The sequence below is a fragment of the Rousettus aegyptiacus genome, unplaced genomic scaffold, assembly GCF_014176215.1.
Source record: "Rousettus aegyptiacus isolate mRouAeg1 unplaced genomic scaffold, mRouAeg1.p scaffold_m13_p_10, whole genome shotgun sequence".
Classification (NCBI taxonomy): domain Eukaryota; kingdom Metazoa; phylum Chordata; class Mammalia; order Chiroptera; family Pteropodidae; genus Rousettus; species Rousettus aegyptiacus.
This window is the reverse complement of record NW_023416285.1, coordinates 7486684-7508532: the sequence shown is the minus strand read 5'-3', so window position 1 is coordinate 7508532 and position 21849 is coordinate 7486684. Positions and strand designations below refer to the sequence as shown.

General features: G+C 55.4%; 1 protein-coding gene across 8 annotated transcripts in view; it reads left to right on the top strand.

Annotated features, from left to right (window-relative positions):
- Positions 1-17882: 17882 nt before the first annotated feature.
- Positions 17883-21849, top strand: part of PROM1 (prominin 1) — an 86588-nt gene continuing 82621 nt past the window's right edge. For 4 of the 8 annotated variants that reach the window (XM_036227538.1, XM_016138424.2, XM_016138425.2 and 1 more), the window contains exon 1: positions 20771-20952. The gene's annotated coding sequence lies outside the window, so the exon portion shown is untranslated. Of the gene's footprint in view, positions 17984-20768; positions 20953-21849 lie in introns of those variants that run through there. The other 4 variants (XM_036227537.1, XM_016138423.2, XM_036227536.1 and 1 more) reach the window with 3 other exon arrangements.

Here is a 21849-nt window from a genome sequence, read left to right as displayed (position 1 = left end):
TGACCCACAGGTCCGTCAGCCGCGGATGTTCCAAGCCTCCGCCAGTGTCAAGGTCGTATCCACAACACCAACGGGTCCCTCGTCCACGCAACACAGCAGAAGAGTCCTACGCATGCTCGGCCATCTCATCGCCTAGTGGGCGCCTGACATTCTCAACGGATGGGTTCTGAGGCGTTTGTCATTTCTAAATCGGTGATAAGGGTTCTCCTGCACATGCTCTGGGAACTCAGAGTCCAGGCCGAGCTCCAAGCTGGAGGACACCTGGGAACTTCACTGAGGGGAGCAGCACCTGCTTCCAGACTCACCTCCCATTCGACCAAGCATGCACCCTCACCCCCAGGCCGAGCAGGCAGCGGCCCCCAGGCGGGGCCCACTCACCGGCTGGGCATCCCTGTGTCCTGGGGGCTGTCAGGACCAAGGCCACCTTGGGGGCCCCGCGTCCCAGTTTTCCCAGCGATGATGGAGCAGCTCTGGCGACAGGTGCTCTCATCTGGGAGATTTCCAGAAAGACTGAACACAGCGAGAACAAGCGTGCCCGGAGGGCTCTGAGCAGCAGCGTGAGCCCTGGGCCCCTGTAGTCCTCCAAGTTGAATTATTTATGGTGCTGCACAGGTCGGGCCGTGGTTTTAATTAGCATCCTGGGAAAAGGCTGCGGCCTCGCAGCCCTCCCGCGGCATCTCAGAGAAAGCTCTGCGGGCCCCGCTGGATTGTTTTGGTAACAGGATCAAATCCGACCACCGGGAGCTGGCGGCACCTTCGGAGAACGAGCGAGAAGCCAGACCTGAGATGTCGCCTTTGTTTCCTCAGGCCTGAGGCGTCGTCTCCCCCTGATTTTGGAGGCTTCCCCCGTCCCCGGGGCAGAGCTGAGATGGCCCGTGTGAGGGCAGGCCAGGCGTCTGGCCCCGAGCTGGCAGCAGACAGGGTATCCGGGCGAAGCGTCGCTCAAGGGCTGCGTACAGTCTCCAGTCAGGACCCGAGTGGCTCGGCGGCAGAAACGCGGGACCGACGGATGCACCTGCTCCCGCAGCGGTTTCTCCCCGCTCTGCTTTTGGACGCTCTCCACGAGCCTCTCTAGTTCCAGCCAGGATGTGACCAGAGCGGCACACCAGGGAGGAAGCAAAAAGCATCCCCAGGAAGCCAGGAAGGCAGAACCGGGCGCCCGGAACCATGCAGAGGTGAGGGGCCCTGGCCGCGTGATTCTACGCCCCGGCCCGGGGGCCTCTGGTTCCGTGAGAGGAGGCCGTGGGACACACCAAGGCTGCCCAGACTACCGGCCCTGCCCCCAACCACCTGTGTGATCCTGGACGCACTTAGCCTCTCAGCGTCTGGGCACCCTTCTCTGCAACACGCGCAGAACGGTGATGACCCGGCACAGAGGCACCTCCCCCACCCCCAAACTGCTTTCTTTTGCCTTGGGCAAGTAACTCGAGCTCCCCAACCCCTCGGTTCCTTCTTCGTTCTCCTCTTCGTCTGGCAGGGGTGCTAATCCCCACATCACCGAGCCGGGGAACATGACAGCTGATGTGTATGCGTTGACTGGCTCGCCCCATTCTCAGGGCTCCATGCATGTGACTCACCTACGCATTCTCTGAACGAGCCCGCGAAGCAGGTGCCGAAGCAGGTGCCGTTCTCGTCTCCACTTTGCAGGTGAGGGAGCGAGACACGGGGAAGATCAGAAAGCAAGGGGAGGCCCTCGGCAGGGGCAGCGGCCTCCACGCTCATCAGCAGGTCCGCGGGGAAGGTTTGTCTCTGAACGATTCGCGTCGTTATTTTAAGGAATGAGACTGGGAGCGATTTAAAGTGTTCCTCTTTGGGCTTTTCTCAGGCTCAGGGTTCCTACCACGACATGTGTAACTTTCACTATCACACACCAAAAAAGTCTCACCGAAGGTTAAAATTTATCCAAACGGAAACTGCATTTTAGTCTTTCTCAACCTGATGCTCTGCAGGCTGCTAAGAGGGGCTGGTACAGGTCCACGGACATGAAATATCCAGACTGGGTAAATCCGCAGGGACAGAAGCAGGGGCTGGGACGGGGGATGGGGAGCGACAGCTTAACAAGGGTGGGGCTCCCGCTGGGGGTGACGAAGATGTTTCGGAACTAGACACAGCCCTGTCAGTGGACTGAATGCCGGTGAACTGCTCACTTTAGAACGCTTAGTTTTGTTATGGGAATTTACCTCAATTTAAAAAATTTAAAAAAGGAGAATAGGGTTGAACCCGTAGCTCATGCCTGTCCAACGGCTGGATCTGCTAGATCTGCTGGAATGACCCCCCTCGCCTCTCTTCCTCAGGCAGGAAGGAGCTCCAGGGGAAAACTCCTCCCGAAGCTTCTGACCCTTCGGGGAGAGAGGCCAGCTGCCTAGTGTGGGCCTCAGGGCTTCCTGGGGTGGGGAGGAGGAGGGCGTATCAGGCCTGCAGAGCCTTGAGGGACTTTTCTGGATGAGCAGCTTGCCCCGCCCCTGCACAGAGCTGTCCAGATGCCTCAGGCACAGCCCCCCAGGGCCCGGCAGAGTCGTGGAGTGTGGCGGGACCCAGGGCGTTTGCCCTTTCTAGGCTCATGATGTGACGTGGTCATCCCAGGTGAATTCTTTTCCCCTTTAAGCCACCTCCATCCTTGGGATCTGAGCCCCTGAGTCTCCCCGAGCACAACCCCGGGAAGGCTGACCTAGGGAGATGAACGGGATAGTAACGAGGTGGCAGAACTCGGACGCCCAGCCCACCCCGCTCCCCGATGATCTTGGGGCCTGGAATTTTCTCCCTGCTCTGCCGAATGCCCCACTGAAGCCAGCAGGACGTGGCGGTCACGCTGGACCCGCTCAGGGGCCTTGGGGACCATCCCGAATCCTGATCTCAACAATATTGCGGGGAAACCAAGTTTCTGAGAGAGGGAGGGGGCGGGATCCTCGGAGCCTGGGTCCGCGCATCCTAGACGGGCTGGCCCCGCGATTCCTGCTTCACTCCTACCGCCGGCCTCCCTCAGCGCCGCTCCGGGCGACCTCTGCGAGAGACTCCAGAGGCTGCGCTTGAATCTCAGCCCTGCCGATAACCAGCTGGGTGACCCTGGGCCACTTTCGCTGCTTCCTTGAGCTTGGGCGGCCTTGGCTGGAAAAGGGGGACGTACCAGCAGCCCCTGCCTCCGGGAGGCGGACAGAGGCTGGCCCGGCCGAACTAGCACGGCCGGCACGTGGCCACTTCCCCCAGAGCCATGATGCGAAGGCACCAGCCAGGGAAATGGGACAGACACTGAGAGCCAAGCACTTTCACGTTCAAAACTTTGCTGCGGCCACCGTATTTAATTATTTCTTTAAAGAGCGTGGGCCTCCCAGCAAGTCTTTGGTGGGCTTTCTGATGTAAATAAGAAAATGAGTTCCTGGTCTTTTCTTCCTCCTGGCTGCCAGGAACGGGATCAAAGAGGAAGGGGTGAGAGGAGGTGTGTCGTCTCATGTGGGCACACAGGGACATAATTGGCACCTTGTCCCAGCCAGGTGCTACCTAACTGCTTAGAAAGGCAGCCAGTGGCCACAATTACAGAAAGAACCTTCTCTGCTTACGGCACAAGGGTGCAGCTTTTTCCGGGTACGGGGAAAGCCCAGAGCTCCTGACCCTCCCACTGCTTTGAGGAAAGCAGCTGGGTTCACCGAGAAACGGCTTGGAAGCCAAAACCTCTCCACTCAGGGGATGGGTGGGGGGCGAGGGGGTCATGCAAACCCTCTGAGCCTCAGCTTCCTCATCCGTGAAGCAGAGACAATGACCCGGCACTTTTGGAGGGAGGAGTAGTTTGCTAGAGCCGCCGTGGTAAACTACCGCGAACCGCGTGGCTCAGACAACAGAAACGTCCCGTGTCGCCATTCGGGGGGCTGGAAGTCCAAGGTCAAGGTGTTGGCAGTGCCGGTCTCGTCCAAACCTCTGTCCCTAGCTGGTAGGTGGCCGCCTTCTCCCTGTGTCTTTTCACATCATCTTCCTTCTCTGTGTCCACCTCTGTGTCCAGATGTCCCCTTTTTATCAGGACAGCGGTCAGACGGGGTGAGGGCCGACCTCAATGACCTCATCGTATCTTCTTATTACCTCAGTAGGGACCCTATCACCAAACAAGGTACATTGCTAGGGGGTAAGACTCCAAAATGAAATAATTTTGGGGGTGGGGGGGAGGGGGGGAGGGGCGCAACTCAATTCACAACGGGATAGCCGTGACGGCGACAGATCGGGGGCGAGGGAGCGTACCCCCTTCGCGTCTGTAACCGGGAAAATGAATCACAGACTCTGTGTCTGGGATGTGGTATGACCTTGACTCGAACCCACCAAGTTTGCACGTGTTCGACGTCTGCCCTCGGTTTTCTGGCATGTCCTCTCACGGTGCCTGTCCCGCTGCACCCCCCCGCCCCCCCAACCCCGGAAGCTCCTCTAGGTTCTGCTTCTTTCGCGTCCCTGTTGAATTTGGGGGACCGCTCTGCCCCATACGCTTTCGCGTTTGTTTTGTAAACAGAGAGCTCCTTAGCCCAATCATGATGGGTGCAAAGAGCCAGGTCCCCACCCCGAGACTCGTAGGTCTTTAGGGCACCCCCAGTGAGACCACTGTGCCCCTCGAGCCAAAGACCCAGCTCTGGCCCTGGGGGGCTCAGCAGCACAGGCAGGGTGTGGGGCAGGGGCAGCCTTGCCAAGCTCCCAGCCCCGCTGCTGGGGCTGGTGAGCAGAGATGAGATTCGGGGCCAGGGACCACCAGGTCCGTCCCTGCCCCCAGCAGCTCAGGGCAAGGACAGACCTAGTCCAGAGGTGTCAGCTGGGGCTGAGGAACCTTCCCCTTAGGAATATCTGTGACCGCCGAACGACACTGAGGGAATGGCCATCCTAAGTGACTGAGCTTGGGCTCCAAGATGCCGGTGTGCTGGGTAAGGTCTCCCAGGGGAGACTGGACATTACCGATGTCAATCAGGCGGGAAGAGGGGGCTGCTGGGACAGGAAGTGCCTTGGAAGGCGGGCCCTAGACTGGTGAGGAGCTGCCGCCGTCTCTGGGAGCCCCTGCGTGGGGGCCCGGACCTCGGGGCTTAGGGAAGGGGGTGCCAAGTGTCCCTGCCCAGGAGGAAGCTGAGCCAGGTGAGGGACAGTCGTGGGCGGCCTCGAGGGTTCTGAGGCCAGCCATGTCGGTGGCAGTTGTCAGTTACTCCGTTTATGTTCCTAGGGTGCTTCCAAGGCCCGTGAAACCTCGCTCACAGCCCAGCCGGGCTCCGCCGGGCTGGGGAGGGCCCAGGGAGGGGGTCTGCGTTCGGGGCGTAGGTCAGAGAGCGTAAAGGACACGTAGGGCCTCGTGACGCCCAAGGTGTGAGGACACCAGGAAGGCTCTCTGGCCCCCCCAGGGAAGGGGAAGTCCCAAGGCAAGCCTGCCACAGCTCCCCCAGGTGGAGAAGCCCCTCCCCACTGCCAGCTCTGGAGAGTCAAGGTGAGGATTTAATGAGGACGCTGGCGGGCAAGGCAGAGCCACCGAAGCGACTCGTTCCCTTCTCTGTGGTTTTCCTGCTCGGTGACTGGTATCCAGAACATTCCCCGGGGGGTGCGCCTGTGGCAGGGGTTCCCATCAGGGCAGAGGGAGCCAGTCCTGGGCGGAGAGAGCCTGTCCAGGAAATCTCAAGTTCAAACACCAGGAGGACCCAGCTGCGAGGGTCACAGCAGAACTGGGGCGTCAGGTGCAGAGTGCGGGACTTAGAAACCTTCATCCGTGTCTTCAAGGCTCCCTGACCTCACTTCCCAGCACCGCCCCGAAGCCCCCAGGCTCCCCGAGGATCCCCCAGCAGGGCCTCTGCACCTGCCTCCTCCTCCCCAGAACCCGCCTCCCACAGAGTCACTTCATCTGGGTCTCTGCTCAGGTATCATCACCTCAGAGAGATGTCACAGAGCACCCCGCAGAAAACAGCAACTCTCGCCCACCCCTTGCGCCTCCTTTTACTTCACGGCTCTGGTGCCCTAAGATTAGCTCCCCCCCCTCACCAACATGGATTTGTTTACCTGATGGCCCCCTGTTCGCCCCAGTAGAATGTCAGCCGCATGAAGGCAGAAATCGTTCTGTTGACTACGGCCTCCTGAGGGCTCCGAGCAGGGTCTGCACAGAGCAGACAGACTCAGCAAACGATGGTCGCACTGATGACCAAAGGTGACAGGTGTCTCCTGAGCTCCTGCTGGAGTTCTGAGACTTCACGCTGGTTTAAAGGGGCGGGAACGTGGCAGAGGCAGTACTGACAGGGACAATTCCTTCCACCGGGCCCTCAAGGACTCTGTCACCCGCCTCCCCCAAGGAGACCCAGCCCTCCCCGCGACCCGGGGCCACTCCACACACGCTCTCGAACCTCGCCTGGCTCCGCTGTAGCCTGTCAAAGTCCTTTCCTCCTCCTCTGCGCTCCAAAATCCTGTTCCCCTTTTCAGGCCAGAACGGATAACCCTTCAAGGGCTAGCCTGAGCTCTCAAACCTTTTTGTAAAAACCCTTTTGTATCGAACAAAATTAATATTCCTTTCCCTTGAAACCCAGAGAACTTTTTTTTTTTCCCCATAAGGAAACTAAAAGCAGTTTTCACAATGACAGCAGTTTTCACAAACAAGGCTCTGTCCACCTTAGGGGTTGGTGAGATTCTTACAGGCGTGAACCGTGTGGAGGGGGCGGGGGGTGTTGGCATCTCTAGGACTCTGCATATACTAAGCGCTCAGTGAATGTTTACTTAAAGGAATAAAGCCGACATTATTCTCTGAGAATTAGCTGGGGAAAAGGAAATGAATTACCAGCACTGGGGTAGGAATGCTGTCACACACTTTATCTCTCCAAACACACATTTCCTACCCCCACCCCCCCCCAAAAAAAAAAAAACAGTAATCTTACAGGGCGTGTATTACCATCCTCATTTTATAAATGAGAAGCCGGGTGAAGTGCCCAGGGTCACACAGCTAGTTAAATACAGAACCAGGGTTTAAAAGTCAGACTTTTATGTATTTAAAGACAAAAGTGGCTTATATTCAGTTAGTTATTTCACCCCATAAATTCAGTATGGAATTCTAAAGATGACACAGCTAGATATATGCAGGCGTGGATTTGTAAACCTGATTCTGATAAGCCGAAGGGCAAACAAATAAAAACAGCATGTCCCTTTCCCACGGGAGGAGAATAACTTTCATGTCGTCTTCTTGTTTGAGGAGTCTCTGAACAACATAGACATCTGCCCCCAGATGAATCAAAACAATTGGCCACAATGAGTTCCCATAAATTGGTGATGGCTGATTAATGTTTTTCTGGAGGCCAGAGAAGCTCACAATCAACTACCCAGAGCTTAAAAATGCAAGAGTTATTTATAGCACGGATAACAGCTGATTGCAAGTATTCGTATGCCCATTAAAGTGATTCTAGAAAACCTTAAAAGTACTGAGTTCAGTAGCTATCACATCGGGCTCGACGGCTAAAGCTACAGTTTAACATTTATGTGTTGAAAACTTCCATCGAAGCTAAGAATAGAAAAAGTAAGAGGATTGCCCTGGAGTGATATCTTAGCACAAATGTAGCTCACTGAATTTAGCTGAGTGCCTAAAGAAATAAAACTTTACAATAGTTTAAATGAAATAAAAAAAAGCTATCCGTAAAAAAAATAAAAAAATAAAAAGCGTCTTCAAAATAGGGCACTCTGCCATTTAGAGGTACTTAGCAAACACGAAAATTGTTCTCTAAAGTATTTCCATACACTCCTCAAACTACGGGCTTCCAGAGTGAAAACTAACGCATTCTCAAACTGCTGTGCTTCTTTGCAAAAAATCAGGTAAACAAAATGCATCACCTACAAACCCGAACAATAGAAAGTCTTTCAGAACCTAAAAAATATATAAAAGAGGGGTGAGATGTAGATATTTTACACAAGTACAGGATTTTTTTCCCCTTCAAAGAAAGTTTTCTTCTTTTAATGACAAAGGACAAATGCTTTTTAAATAGAAATTTTGAAAATATAAAAAATAAAAATGAAAAGAACAGAAAAGAAAGAATTTTGCCTCACTGGTCCCAGAGATAGTCATGGCTAACGTGTTGGTGTATTTCCTTTTGCTTTGTGCTGTTTCTTTTAAGTTCGGTTTTTATTGTTTCTGTGTTTGCTGTTAGTTATTTGCATTCCCTCCCCCCTTTTTTCTGTCCTAAACAGCGCTGGTGACCTGGCAAACGGAGCTCAAGGGATGGGCAGGAGGCTGAGCTGTCACCCACGCCGTGATCGTAGGTGGGTTATTTCTCATCTCCGGGCCGGATGTTTACACAGATCGGTTCTGAGAATCTGAAAAAAAAAAAAAAAAAAAAAAAAAAAAGGCAACAGACCCTCCGTCTACAAAACTGCACAGAGACCCACACCACCCCACTTCAGAGTTCAAGGCCCTTGTCCAAACCGCTTAGTCAGCCGAGAGCCTCGGGCGCAGCACCCTGAACTAGGTAATGCGGCGTACAGATAAGTTTTAGTTCTGTCATCAGCTTGAGCCAGAGAGGGAGGGACCTTTCTGCCAGACAGGGTCGATGGGACCCCAGATAAATTCCAGAGTCCAAATACTGAGTCCTCAGTTCCGCATTCTCTGCCTGTTAAGCACCTTTTTAATGCAATATTTTAAATGAATATCACCAAGTTCCTTAATCTGACAATGCTCCAGCATGCAGTGGCCAAAACCACACTGCCATGACAATCCCTGTGTTCCTTTATCTCTCCATCCTGATTTCTTATTCCTCCTGATCCTCGGGCTACCGTTCACTCCCTCCCGACGGTCACCATGTGACATGCCACAGCCAGCAGGGAGCCTCAGGTTCAGCACCCCGAACTGGGCGATTTTAAAGACGCCCCGGTAGCTTACAGCTCTGCGGGCTCCGGGCGGCTCTCGCATGCCGCCGTGGTTATTTAAATCCCCGTGCGCTGTGAGTCAGAGGTGGGGAGGACAGAGCCTCCCCAGGACCCTGCCCGTGGCCACCCGCCACTGCAGACCGCTCTGCCCTCGCACCTCCGGCAGCCGGGCCGCGGGAAGAGGGGCGTCGGCAGGCTCGGTGCACACGCTCTCGACACTCCGATGAAAGCCCTCTCTCGCCATGCGCCGCGTGACGCCGCTTTGGTCAGCCACAGACCACACGTGTGCCCGCGCGGGGGCCCATCACGTTGTCGTGGAGCGGTTGGTGGAGCCGCAGTGGCCGCTTCCGGGCTCCGTTTCTGAGCCTGCCGGGAAGAAGCAGTGTCGGGCTCGCGGGGCGGGGCGCGTCAGGTCCCCAGCGGCCCCGGGCCAGGGCCCCGGCCTTCACGGCCCCTCTCCCTCGGCCCGCTCGCCCGCCCCGCGCGGCTTTCTGGTCAATGTGCGGCCTTCTGCCTTTCCTGCCGTATTTTCACTGTGCCTTTTCTATGCTTAGATACATTTAGATACGTCGATGCCGTGGTGTTGTGGCGGCGTTGGCATAGTGACCTCTCCTACGGGCGCGTGGCGGGGGCGAGGCAGGCCGTGCGGTCGGCCTAGGTGTGCGGCGGGCTAGCCGTCCAGGTGTGCGCAAGTGCCCTCCTGGACATGCGCACAACAAAATCACCGAAAGAGAAAATCTCCTGTTTCTCAGAACATCGCCCCGTCGTTAAGCGGCAGATGCCTCCTGTATGTTCGTGTCGGGTCAGGATAAAAGAAGCCATCGGTCAAGGCTTGGGGAAGGCTTTGTTTCTTCTGCCCCTGCAAAATGGTCCCGATTCACGACATGCCCTGGCAGGCACTCGATGCCACCTGGGTGTGACGGCCACACCCAGGCTCTGACCACACAGGGGCCAGGGACAGCGGGGCAAGGACTAGAGCCACGAGTGGCCAACCTCCAAACCCCTCGGACGCGGCGTGCGGTAGCTGCATCCCACCCCACCTCCTGCGCCAGGGCGGGGGGGACCGGGCAGGCCCGTCAGGGGCAGCCTAGCGGGGCCTTTGGGGGCCCCAGGATGAATGGTGCCCTGGGAAGGACTTCTAATTGGGGGTCCAGGAGAATGGGGACTGGGGTAGAAAAGGAGCTTCCGCTTACTAAGTACTTACTGCACCCACGATGGCGGACACAGGAAGCCTGTCATTCGACCTGCTCAGTACACGCGTGTGATGCTTTCGCAACGCGTGTTATGGGCTGGTGGCTCTGCACCAGACCCTGGGGAGACAGCAGCGAACAAACCTCCAGCCCCCCCTCCCACGGAGCTCACCTTTTAGTCGGGGAGCAGACCAGAAAGAGCCGGAAGAATGAGTATGAGGTGACAGGTGAAAGAGCCCCCCCAGAGAGAAACTGAGCTACTTCGCGGGGCAGCGCGGGGTGTGGGCAGGGAAGGCCGCTGGGCCCGAGTCCCGTCTGGGCTGAGGGCACCGTCAGGCACAGCCGAGGGGCCGTGTGCTTGGCTGTCTGGGGGCCGCAGAGAGGCCACGCTGGGTACTTCGGACATTGTTCTGAGTGGGGGTCGACTGGGGACTAGCAAAGCTTTTAAGCAAAAGAGTGAGAGTCTCTGGCTTCCGTAGCTCTGGCCTCGGGGTAGAGAATCAGACCACAAATGGGCAAGAGAGATCGGGGGGCACCTCTGAACCCTCGTTGCCAGATGACGATTTGGAGACTCAGGAATGTGCCTCCGAAATCTGAAGGCTCCCTGACTGTCCCGAATCTCCGTGCGACTTCCCTTGCCGTTCAGGTCGAGCACACGCTTGCGCATGAGAGCCTGCGTTTCTGCTGTGGCCTCCCTCCCCATGTCCCCAGCCCCCCACTGCCTTTGGGCCTCTGTTTTGGCTCCTCGAGGGTCCCACACTTAAGACCTTTGATCCCAACTTCCTTGGTGCCTCAGAACTTGGACTCAAGTGTTGGGTCGGTCCCAGCTCGTGGCGGCTCATGAACGAACCATTTTGTTCTGAACTTCAGTTTTCCCAGCTCCAAAAGGGATAGTCGAACCCTGAATGTCTATCCAGAGTTACGTGCCCTGCAGGGGTCCCCCACGTTCATCTGACCACAAGAAACCTGCAGGCCCTGGAGCTTCTTAAGGATACTTATCCCTGGCCTCACTCCAACCTGCGGAATCACACTCCAGAAGATCGTCTTGGGGTCCCGATTCTGTTTGTTAGTCTAATTAATCAAGAGCCCCAATTCTCATCACCAAAATAAGTGTTGGAAACACATTTCAGTGGGACTTTTTCTCAGAGGAGGCTCTCAAAAGAGAAGGTTAGGCAGGAAGTAGAAACATGATTGCAATATTTTGACAACGACTTCTTCTCAAATGTCTCCTCTGTTCACACACACACACACACACACACACAACTCTGCAACAGAAACCTGATATTATTTATGCAAATTATTTTGAGGGCTTAAGCACAGGTTCCTGAATGTCCACCAAGGGTACCATTTCCTGGACAATTCTACATAGCACTGGCCTGACAGGCGTGAAGTCTGAAGGGGGGAACCCTCACAGGGAGCACAGTCAGAGGCAGGGGAGCCCGCGACAGCCCTGAAAGCTGATGTGGAAGCCCAGGGAGGTAGAGCCGGCTTACCCGAAGGTAGTGGCAGAATCAGACCCAGCTCGCTGCGGCCCTGGCTGGCATTTTTCCTTCTGAACCACAAGAATGCACCAAGGCAACATGGGCTCTGCCCGGAAACTCTGAGGCTCACACTTCAGAGCAGAAGGTGCCCCAGAAACACCACGTCAGTGAACCGCGCATGGCGCACAGTAGGCGTGCAGTAGGTAGGGGTTAACTGGTTAACAAACCCCACTGTCTTACCGGCCTGACCTGGGAACAGGGCACACTGTTCATACGATTTCGTTCTCCGTCTTGTTAGAGTAAGTCTGTGAAACACCTAAAACCAGTTCCCACCGGTGAGATAGAAGTGCGTTTGATGATTAAAAAAATAATAATCAATGCAGGATCAAGAGAGGCAGATGGATTCTCACTCTGCCGCTTTCTTACCTGTTAGCACCTCGGTCTCCTCCTCTGGAAAATGGGGATGGCGCCTCCCCCCTCACGTGGTCGGCGAGGATCAGGCGAGAAGCTGCATGGCACTCGGCACGGAGTCGGCCAGTGTCGGCCAAGGACAAAGAACGGGCGGACGGATGACTGGGAGGAAGTGGTTTGTCCTGCCCCGGGTTTGGCGTTTGCCCCGCATCCTCCCGGCCACGTCCTCTCTCTCATCAAGTGTGCGGCACCTGTCTTGCTGCGTCTTTCCTAAAGGGAGAGTCTGTGGTTGGGGCGAGAGCGCGGGTCCAGGCATCCCCTCCGAATAACGGCAAAAGTGGAGGGCAGAGACGTCCCCACAGAATCCGCCGGCTTTCGTGGAACGCGACGTGTCGGCATTTGGTTAGCCGTGAGGCAAGTCGGCCGCGAGTGACAGAAAAGCCGGGAGGAAGTACCTCTGAGCACGAGCCGGGCCCGCGCGTGGAATCCTCCCCATAGCTGAACCGAGCACTGCCGTCCCGCTCTGTCCGGGGCGGAGACCACGCGGCCAGACCACGCGGCCAGACCACGCGGCCAGACCACGCGGCACGCTGCACGTGTGGGCTCTGAGCCTAGGTCTGCTTGGCCCCCCAAGACCATGTTCTTCCTTTCATACCTGCACCCACATTTTCACTTGGAACTGACTCTGCAGGGAACACACTTGTCATAACAACAACAACAACAAAAAAAAAAAATAGAGGGGGAGGTGGGGCTTCTAGAACCTGCCCCTGCAGAACGGTGCCTCCCAGAGTGCGCGATCATTACTCCCGAGTTGTTTGGAACACCCCACGGTCAAGGTCGTCTCTTGGGCTGTTGCACGGGGCGTCCAGAAAGCTGGGGCAGAATGAAAGCCGACTCGAGAGGGAGAGGAGCTGGGAAGCTTGGCCTAGGCTCCTATGAACCTCGTAACGACAGCCAGACACCAACGCCGAGGGACACCGCGGGTCTCCGGCCTTTCGTTAAGACTCGGGGTGGCCTGGCTAACGAAGCCGCCCAGCTACCGACGGCGTGTCTATGAACGAGCAACTTAATGGTTGCTTCCTAAAGTGAAATATCAAGCTCCCTACTGATCGCGGACTTGCTTAGACACGACGACGACTTTGGAGGGAAAAAAAAAAAAATGAGTCACAGACGGTGGGAGCGTCGGAAGACTCTCAGAGATTCCACTCGCCAGGGAGGAAGCTGAGGCCGGGGGCGATTAGCTCCCGAAGTCCCTGCCTCTCAGCAGAGCGGAGACAGGCCTGCAACGTCCAGCTCTTGACCCCAGTTGGCATGTAACGTGGGCCCACAGGCTGAGAGCAAAATTGGTTTCCACTTAAACTTAATCCGCGCGTGACCTCAGAAACACTCCCCCCGGCCTCCCCCGTCTTTACTTTCTCCGGTTTGATTTTCCTCATAGATCCTAGCAATGCTAAGAGTGATCTGCCTGGCTGGTTTGGTCACAGATTTTTCTGTCTGTCGCACAAACCAGGCAGCAAGTTCTGGCCCTCCCCCGCCTTGGTCCCTGCTGGGTCCCGAGCACTTGGGGTGATGCCTGGCACGCGGCGAAGGTAGCCAATGAATATTTGTAGATGAAAAGGTGAGAGGGAGAAAGAGATGGGAGAAAGGAGGACAAGAAATTAGCGTCTTCTAAGCGTTAAGCACTCTGTATATGGTGACGTTTCATTTTCTTTGTGTTTTATGCTTTTTTTCTAAAATACCTGGAGGCCGCTATAAGCACGGCAAGGCCCATTTCCAATGAGGAGACTTAGGTCCAGAGATATCAAGTGATTAGTCTAAAGTGACTCGATCACCATGTGGCAGGGCAGGATCTGAACCCAGGTGAGGGTGCTCGTACCACAGTCATGCACTCCGCGTGCATTTATCGGGCTCCCACTCTGTGCCAGGCACAGGTCTAGGCTTATGGGGTAGTCGAGTGAACAAAGCCGATCGCGACCCCCACCCTTGCAGAGCTCACAGTTCGTGGGACTCTGAAATTTCGGTGACATGTGAGGGACGGAAGGGCAGCAGGCCCTGCCCCCTGAAACAGGTGGGAGGCGCACCTAACCGGGCTGCCGTCTAACAGGGCCAAGCCGCACGGGGTCTCCACTCACCCTTCGCCGTACGGGGCGGGGAACTGGGGGCCCAGAGGACAGTGGCACAGGGCCTCTTCCCTGTCCACTCGCAGGGGAGGTTTGAGGGTTTACGCCCTTCCGATCAGATCTGGAAGCCGTTCACAAGACTACTCTTAACAATCCCTAGGAACGGTCACAGCTGTTTTTGAGTTTCAGACTGCGGTCCAGATTTGGGAAGGAGGCCGTTCTCCCCAGATCTGAGCGGCACCCCCGGAGCTGCACGTTTTGAGGCCCCGTAAGAATCCAGAGATGGCGGTGGCAAGGACATTGTTGTCTAGTGGGGGGCTCTGTCGGCCCAGGCACAGAAGGGCGTCCTCAGGTGGCTTCGTGGGCCATGGGTGCCGGAGCAGGGTCTGAAGTACACGCTGGGTTCTGGGGGATGCGAGTGACAGACTGTGCAGGAAGCACATCTCTGGGGACTCCCACAAATGCCCCATAGGCGCTTTAGGAGGCATCTGACTTCCTGCTTCAGGAGGGGGAGGCAGACAGGGCCTGGAGTCGTCCTGACTGGGACACAGTGTACATGCGGCCTTATCTGTAGACGCAGGACGTGAGGGCCAGCGGACATTTGCCGCATGGAATAATTGCACTTTTATTGACAGCAACTGGCTAGAGAGAGGTAACACAAAGAGAAGTTAGGTCTAAGGGACCGTTCCAAAGTCCAGGACCCTTCAACCTTTCGGAAAAGGCCAGACTCCTGAATAGGATACCACGGCCTCATGGACCAGGCCCTGAGCACCCACCCTGGGTTGTCCCCTGTCGGGGTCCCCTCTCCACACGCCTTTGTCCTCCCCAACCCTCTTTCCGGGGCGAGCTTCCTAACATCACACCGTTACCCCTCCACCCTACAATCGTCGATGGCTCCCACGCTGCCCTCAGATGGTCCGAACGCCTCACGCGGCGTACAGCCCCATCGCATCCTGACCCCTGCCAACCTCCTGCTCTAGGGCCATCTCTCACTACCTGTCTTCTGCGGTGCTATGCTCCAGCCCCACGATCCCACTGGCCGGATCCCACTGGCCAAATCCTCCCCTCGGAACGTCCCCATCTGCTGGACGTCCCCATCTGCTGGACGTCCCCATCTGCTGGACGTCCCCTCCCAAAGCACTGGCTGGAGCGGCACAGCCTCTGGGAGGCACTGGCTCACCCGCCCGCCCACGGCGAACTGAGCGTCCCTTCCTGTCCTCATGCTCACATTTACCCTCGTCCTCTCCGGACTCTGCTGCTTGCTGCACCTAGAGTTCGGAGTGGCCTTAGTTTCCCCCACTGGCTGGTGACGTTCTTGTGGGCTGGACTTGGGGCCCATCGCCTCTGCATGCTCAGAGCCTCGTATAGTCGGGCGCAGAGCGACGCCCCCACGAACTTGCTGAGCGAGCGAAGGGAAATGTGTGCGGATGAGCTCTGGGCTCGGCCAGCATTACGCAGAGCCAGGCAAGGGCCAGCACGGCATTGACGGGAGTGTCCCAAAAGCTCGTTAATTTAAAAAAATAGGATTTTAATGCCACATGTATATAAGTGCATATTGATGCCCCGAAGTACGTGACGAACAAATCTCAAAATGTTCGGTAAAGACAGAATCTATCCTACGCTTGCACGGCTCCCTTCCCTAACCTCCGCCGAGCCCCAGCCCCAAGCAGTTTGCAGCGGGCACAGCTCCCAACGGCGCGTGCAGAGTGGCTGAGTTCACGCCGCTACCATGAGACCGCAGAGGAGGGCATGGGCTAGAAAGCCAGGCCCGGGCGAGGGAGATGGTGGCGGTGGCGTGTTTATCCATCAGGCCTGGACAGAAAGCAGCTCCGGCTAAACCTCAGTCCGAAAAGGAACCTACCGGGAGGGTGTCTGGATGGCTCTCGGCTTTGTCAGGAGGCCAGAGGACAAAATCAGAACCGGGAGCAGTGGGCCTGGCTAGGACGCGGCTGCTGGCACCCGGTCCTGCCCAGGCCGCCGCCACTGTCACCCCCACCCCACCCTGCCCCCCGATAGTCTGATCGGCCCTATTTACTGCATCACACGTTCGTTCCAGGGTCAAAGTCACGGGCAGAGCAAGCAGCCTGCCAGCGGGGGTGGGGTCACGCCTCGGGGTCATGACAGGTGAGTGGGAGGAGGATCGTCTTTTGCCTTTCGTGGTGGCAGGTGCTGGACTATAAGCCACTACTTCCCACAAGTGGGAGTTTGTCCCAGCTAGAAAAAGGAGCTGCACGTTGGATGGCTAAACACGGGACAGCCGCGTAATACAGACAAGGTCGAATTTCTCTCTTGGGAGACTGCTTAGAGCTATTAAGTAAGATGGGGAACCCTGGAGACGCGACTGTTCTGTAATTTTTTTTTTTTTTTTTTTTTTTTTGGAAAATGGCAAGAGGAAAGTGTGAAATTGGTGCCACTTTCCGACGCGCGTTCTGGGCCCTTCCGTGCACGTGAAGGCCAGCGAGACACGTCGGATGGTGTGCTCTGGTTGTGATAAGTCATGGAGATGATATGGCCCTTACGCTTTCCAGCACAGTTTTACGGGGGAGCTGTCTTCTTGGGGTGGGAGTGAGGGATGGGTTAGGGTAGCAGAGCCATTCTATAACCTGTAGCTTCGGTGACTTTGTATCGCGTGATCCTGCTTCTCCAACAGCCACGGACCTGCGGGACGGGAGGGAAAAAAGCAACGGTTTAAAGTAGGATCACGGTCCTGCCCTGTTCGCAGGACCGTCCTGCCAACGGTGGTGGCGTGGTCAGGAGGAGAACCAGCTCTTGCTAGGATCGTATTCGCCTCACCTCACCGAATGCTCTCAACAGCCGTCGGCACTGCCAGAGTCAATTCCATTTCACAGATGAGGAAACTGAGGCTCACAGGAGTTAGGTAACTCATCCACAGTGACACATGGAGTCAAACGTGCCAGAGTCAGATTCACACCCAGGCCGGTCTATTTCAGAGTCCCTGTTCCTGTCTGGCTCGTTCCCAAGAGAGATGTAACTTTACATCCGTCACTGGCCCTTATTTACTAAACTTTTGAGGAATTTGACATTTTCCTTCCACGAGAACTAATGTGATAAAAATCACCCAACAGACTGACGGCAGACAGAATCTCTCTCCTCACTCAGTGATTTGCTGTTTTGGCCCAGATTCTCCTCAACCCTAGCAGCCACCAGGCTGTTCCTGCGGCTCGAGGACAGGCCCAGGGGCACCTCCCATGTCCCAAAATTCCAGCCAAATCAAACCCTTGATTGAACACTTTCGGGTGTCACAGCGTGTACGGGGCACTGCTCACATGTGGTGGGTGGAAGTTAGGGGTGCCGTGGAACATCCCACTGAGAATGCTCCAGCCCCCAATGTTGGGAGTGCTAAGGTTAAAAAGCCCTGGCCTGGAAGAGTCGTCTCCCTTCGTTCGTAAAAGTTTTTTTTTCCCTTCCATAATGAAAACCGTTTGGGAAATCTCCTTCAGGTCCGGCCCAGGTCATTGGAAGGGATGAGGCCGTTTCGCTCTTCCGTCCGGTCTCCAAGCACTATTGGTGTACATACCCGGCCCTGAAAGTCCTTCCTCGCCGTTCCCCAATTCTTCCTGCGTGAAGTCATTCCCCTAGAATTCTGAACATGAAGGGGAGAACCGCAGCTTGGAAATATTTCATCTGCATCTCAAGCCACTTTCCTTGATCTTTAAAAACCTCGAGGCTGTTCACCAAAAAACAACACATCATTGTGTGTTCTCAGCGGTCAAAAGGACTTTGTTGTAACCTAACTTCTAAAACATCTCCCTCTGTGCCTAGCAGTTCCTTGGAGCCTCCAGTCGTAGATTGTTGCAAATGGGATTGTCGTTGAAAGAGCGTTGGAAGAAAAGCCGGCAGGAACCTTCTGCGTGAGGCTTGCGGCGTCTCTGTCCCAGCGAAGGGGCCGTTATTACAATATTAGAGTCTATTCAGAGGTTCAGAGGTAAGTGTGCGTTTCTCGTTTCCAGCACTTATTCACATTTTAATTAAACGATTAATGTTTAAAATTTGCCGTTTGCCTCCCTAGAGACCGCAAGCTTCATTAGGGCTTCCACATTATAATTTTCTAGGAATTAAAAACATGATTGCCATGCAAATATATGTGAACACATGTCAAAGATTTTGCACAACTCGTTAATTAACGAGGGAACCAGTAAGATGTTATGACTGGTTCAAAGGATCCTCTGAAGAACAGACATTTATATAGCCAATCAGCAATTGCTGACATGAATGTTTGCTAATCGTCGCCAAACTTGTCGCTGTCCTATAGGGCAACAAAATGTTATGTTTGGGATCATCTTTTCTACAGAGTAAAAATCAAATGATCTCTCCTAGAGAATATTCATTTGCATTGCTATCGGATTTCTACAGTTTAACTTCTACCCTTACGAGTTGTAATATAGCCTAGTCAATAGAAATATTGTCAAAGACACCCGCATCTGTAGAAACCTATAATTCCTAAAAGGTCCGTCCGATTTTGCCCCTCACTCCACCGCAAGAAGCCCCAGGCTTCCGCTTTGTCTATGTCAAGTCCTGGACGATGTCTTCCTCAGGACAGAGGTCAGAATATGTCCAGCTCTTTCAGCCTTTCCGGCCTGGAGCCTTACAAATCCTGGGGATGGATTCCGTAAATATTTGTGGGATGAAATAAAAAAAAAAAGGTGGAGTTAGGGGTGAGAGTTGATAGCGAAGCAGAACAGGAATAATATCTCCATTTAATTTATCACCTACTGTGAGCAGGTATGTTGTTTATATCGTTTCATTTATATTTGCAAAATCTATATTTTGTAGGTGAGAAAAATCACAGTTCAGAGAAACGAAGTACTGATTCGGTGGCTTTGTTGCATGTTCTCTCTAAGGGTGTGAGCTCTGGTAGGGCGAGGGCCTCCTTTGTTCTATTCTCTGCCATGTCTGAGTCTGGCCCACTAAGGTGCTCAATTAACATTTGTCGAATGCATGTACGAATGAATGAATGAATGAATGAATGAATGGATGGATGGATGCGGAAATGGAGTGGCAGAGCCAGGACGCGCCCTCGGGTCTCCTCACATCTCCTCACATCCCACACCCTATGCTTCTTCTCTATACCTCAGAACATAGCTGTTCCTTTTTCACTCTCTGGCATAATTAATTAGCTGGACAGAACGGTGATTTTTTAATGTAGCATTTTTTATGTTGTCCAGTTTTATTGAGATATAATGGACATATAACACTGCATTAGTTTAAGGTTTACAGCATAATGATTTGATATATGTATACATTATGAAATGATTACCACAGTAAGTTTAGTTAATATCCGTCATGTCACACAGTTACACAATTTTTGCTTCCACATGATAAAAACTTTCAAAGATACAATTTAGTATTTTTAACTATAGTCACCATGTTATCCATTATATTCCCAGAACTAAATTATCTTATAACCGGAAGTTCGTACCCTATTCCCTGGCTCCCTAAATCCCACCCGTGGCAACCATAAATCTGATTTCTGCTTCTATGAGTTTGGTTTTATTAGATTCCACATATTAGTGAGATCATACAGTATTTGCCTTTCTCTGTGTGACTTTTTTCACTTAGCATAATACCTTCAAAGTTGGATAGACCTATTATTATCTAACCCCTTAATTGCTCTGGCAAAAAAAAAAAGTGTTTTAATTAGCAGAAAGTTTACTGGGTTTAAAATAAATATCTGATTACAGTTTAGGTAGCAGATAAAGTATGAAGCGAAAGAGAATTTTGCAGAGAATTCTTTTAAAAATAATCTCCCAATGAGAGACATATGCAAGGCAGTGTTTGACAAAAGGTTTGTTTTTCCATGAGTTCTGGAGACTAGTAGGCGCTGAGTAAATATTACTGACTGACTTACTAACAGAGGCCTGAGAAGTCCTTTCAGATGATGAGAAGGCAAAGTGCAAATTAGTAGTCGTATAGAAGAAATTAACACTAGCAATTATTCCCAGAGGGGTAAAACCCTGCTTAGCAAAGATGTAAGCTTTGCTGTTGTATCAAGTTCAAGATTCTAGGTGGACCTTTTATGAAATATGATTTTAAAAACAAAAAACAAACCCTGAAAACTGTAGAATCATAAATTATGGAATTTTCCTGTCTACCTCCGTCTACAATCTTTCAACAGCGTGTAGATGGGAAGAACCTCACCTTATTTGAGAAAATGAGACGGAGTACCCGAATGCTTTGCAATCCTCTTACTTCTGGTCCCTCGTGTTTCCCACGTAGCTACTAAAGGCAAATTATTAAGTCCCGTTTGAGTTCATGCATGTTGAAAACAGTGTCGCCAGGAAAGGCACAGGTGAAAGCCAGGCCCGGGGATGAGGCATCTCTTTGAAACGCTCGCCAGAAGACAGATTCGGCAGCGAAGTGTAAAACGACCCCACACCGACCCCCACTGAACGGTGACTGAGTTTTCCAACTTCTCCCCAAGTTTCACGTTAGGATCCAAGCTCTGAGGCACTGGCCTCGGGCTGGCCTCTTCTCTCTCCTTCCTTCCTTTTGTCCAATCTGGACTGAGGTACCCTTCCTCTACCTTGGGAGTGTATGTGGTGGGGGGCGGAGCGGGGAGGGAGTTGCGGGGGGGGGGGGGGGTCAGTCCGGGCAGGTCTGAGTTGGAGCCGGAGAGAGGAGGTGTTTGCAGAAGGGCAGCGGCGTTTCAAGCGAAGGGCGCCTCTGGGTGGAGGGGGCGTGGGCGCTGGAGAAGGGCGTGCTCGGGCGAGCAGGACTCGCCGCGCCGCAGGAAATGAATGCAGTCCAAGTCCTGGGGGTGCCCGGGGGGCATCGTGGCGAAACTGCCTCGCCGGTCCTTTGGGAGCGCGTCCAGAACCCCGGGCTTAGCTCGCTTTGCAACACCGAGCCGGGTCCCCACCGGGCACCTGGCCGCGCTCCGCTGTCCCGTCGCGGGTGAGTGCGTTCGAGGAAGCGTCGCCACGCGGGCAGCTCGGGCCGCAGGTCGCGGCCGGCGGGCAGGGGAGGCCCCGGCTGGCCCCGCGGGGCCCCGGGCCTCGCTCGCGCCCCTCGAGGGCAGGCGCCGTCCCCGGCCCGCCGCGCCCCGGGGCCCCTCCGGAAGCCTTCCCGGTGGTCCGCGGAGCCGGCTCATAAATCATTCATGAGCCGGGGCGGGCGAGCGGCGCTGCGGGGGAGGGGGCGGGGGCGGCGAGGACCCCAGCGGGAGCTGGACCCCGCGCCCGGTGAGTGGCGGCGTCCCCCGCCCCCCCCCCCCCCACCGCCCCTGCCAGCGCGGCAGGCCAGAAATCAGGGGGCAGGAACGCGGAGCAGAGGGGCGCTTCCTGCGCCCGCGCCCCACGGCAGGTGGCGAGCCCCGATAGCGGCCGGGGAGCCAGAGGGCTGCGGGGCGGGAAGGGGGGTCCGGGCGCGCGGCCAGCGGGAGTTCCCGGCGGGGGAAAACTTTGCGGGCGGCCTGCTGGGTGCTCTGCCCCCCCGTCCGCTGGCGGTGGCGCGCCGGGGGGCAGGCGAGCCGCCGCCGGGACCCCCGAGGCCGCGGGCTCGCGCTCGGGGTGGGGTGGGGGGCGGCGGGCCGAGGCGACGGTCGGCAGGGCCTTCGGGCCAGTCCCGCAGCGCCGCAGCGCCGCGCCGGGTGGCCCCGGGCCGCGAGGCCGAGGCCCCGGGGCGGCGGGGAGGGCGCTCGCCGCCCCCTGGTTTACCGAACGGAGTGCACGGCGCCGGCGACCGCGGCCAAAGGACGGGGCGCTGGGGGCGCAGCGGGGGCCGCCTCCCCGCGTCCGCGGCGGAGCGCGCGCAGCCCCGACCCGAAGCATCCCCGCCGCCCTCTCCGGGCGC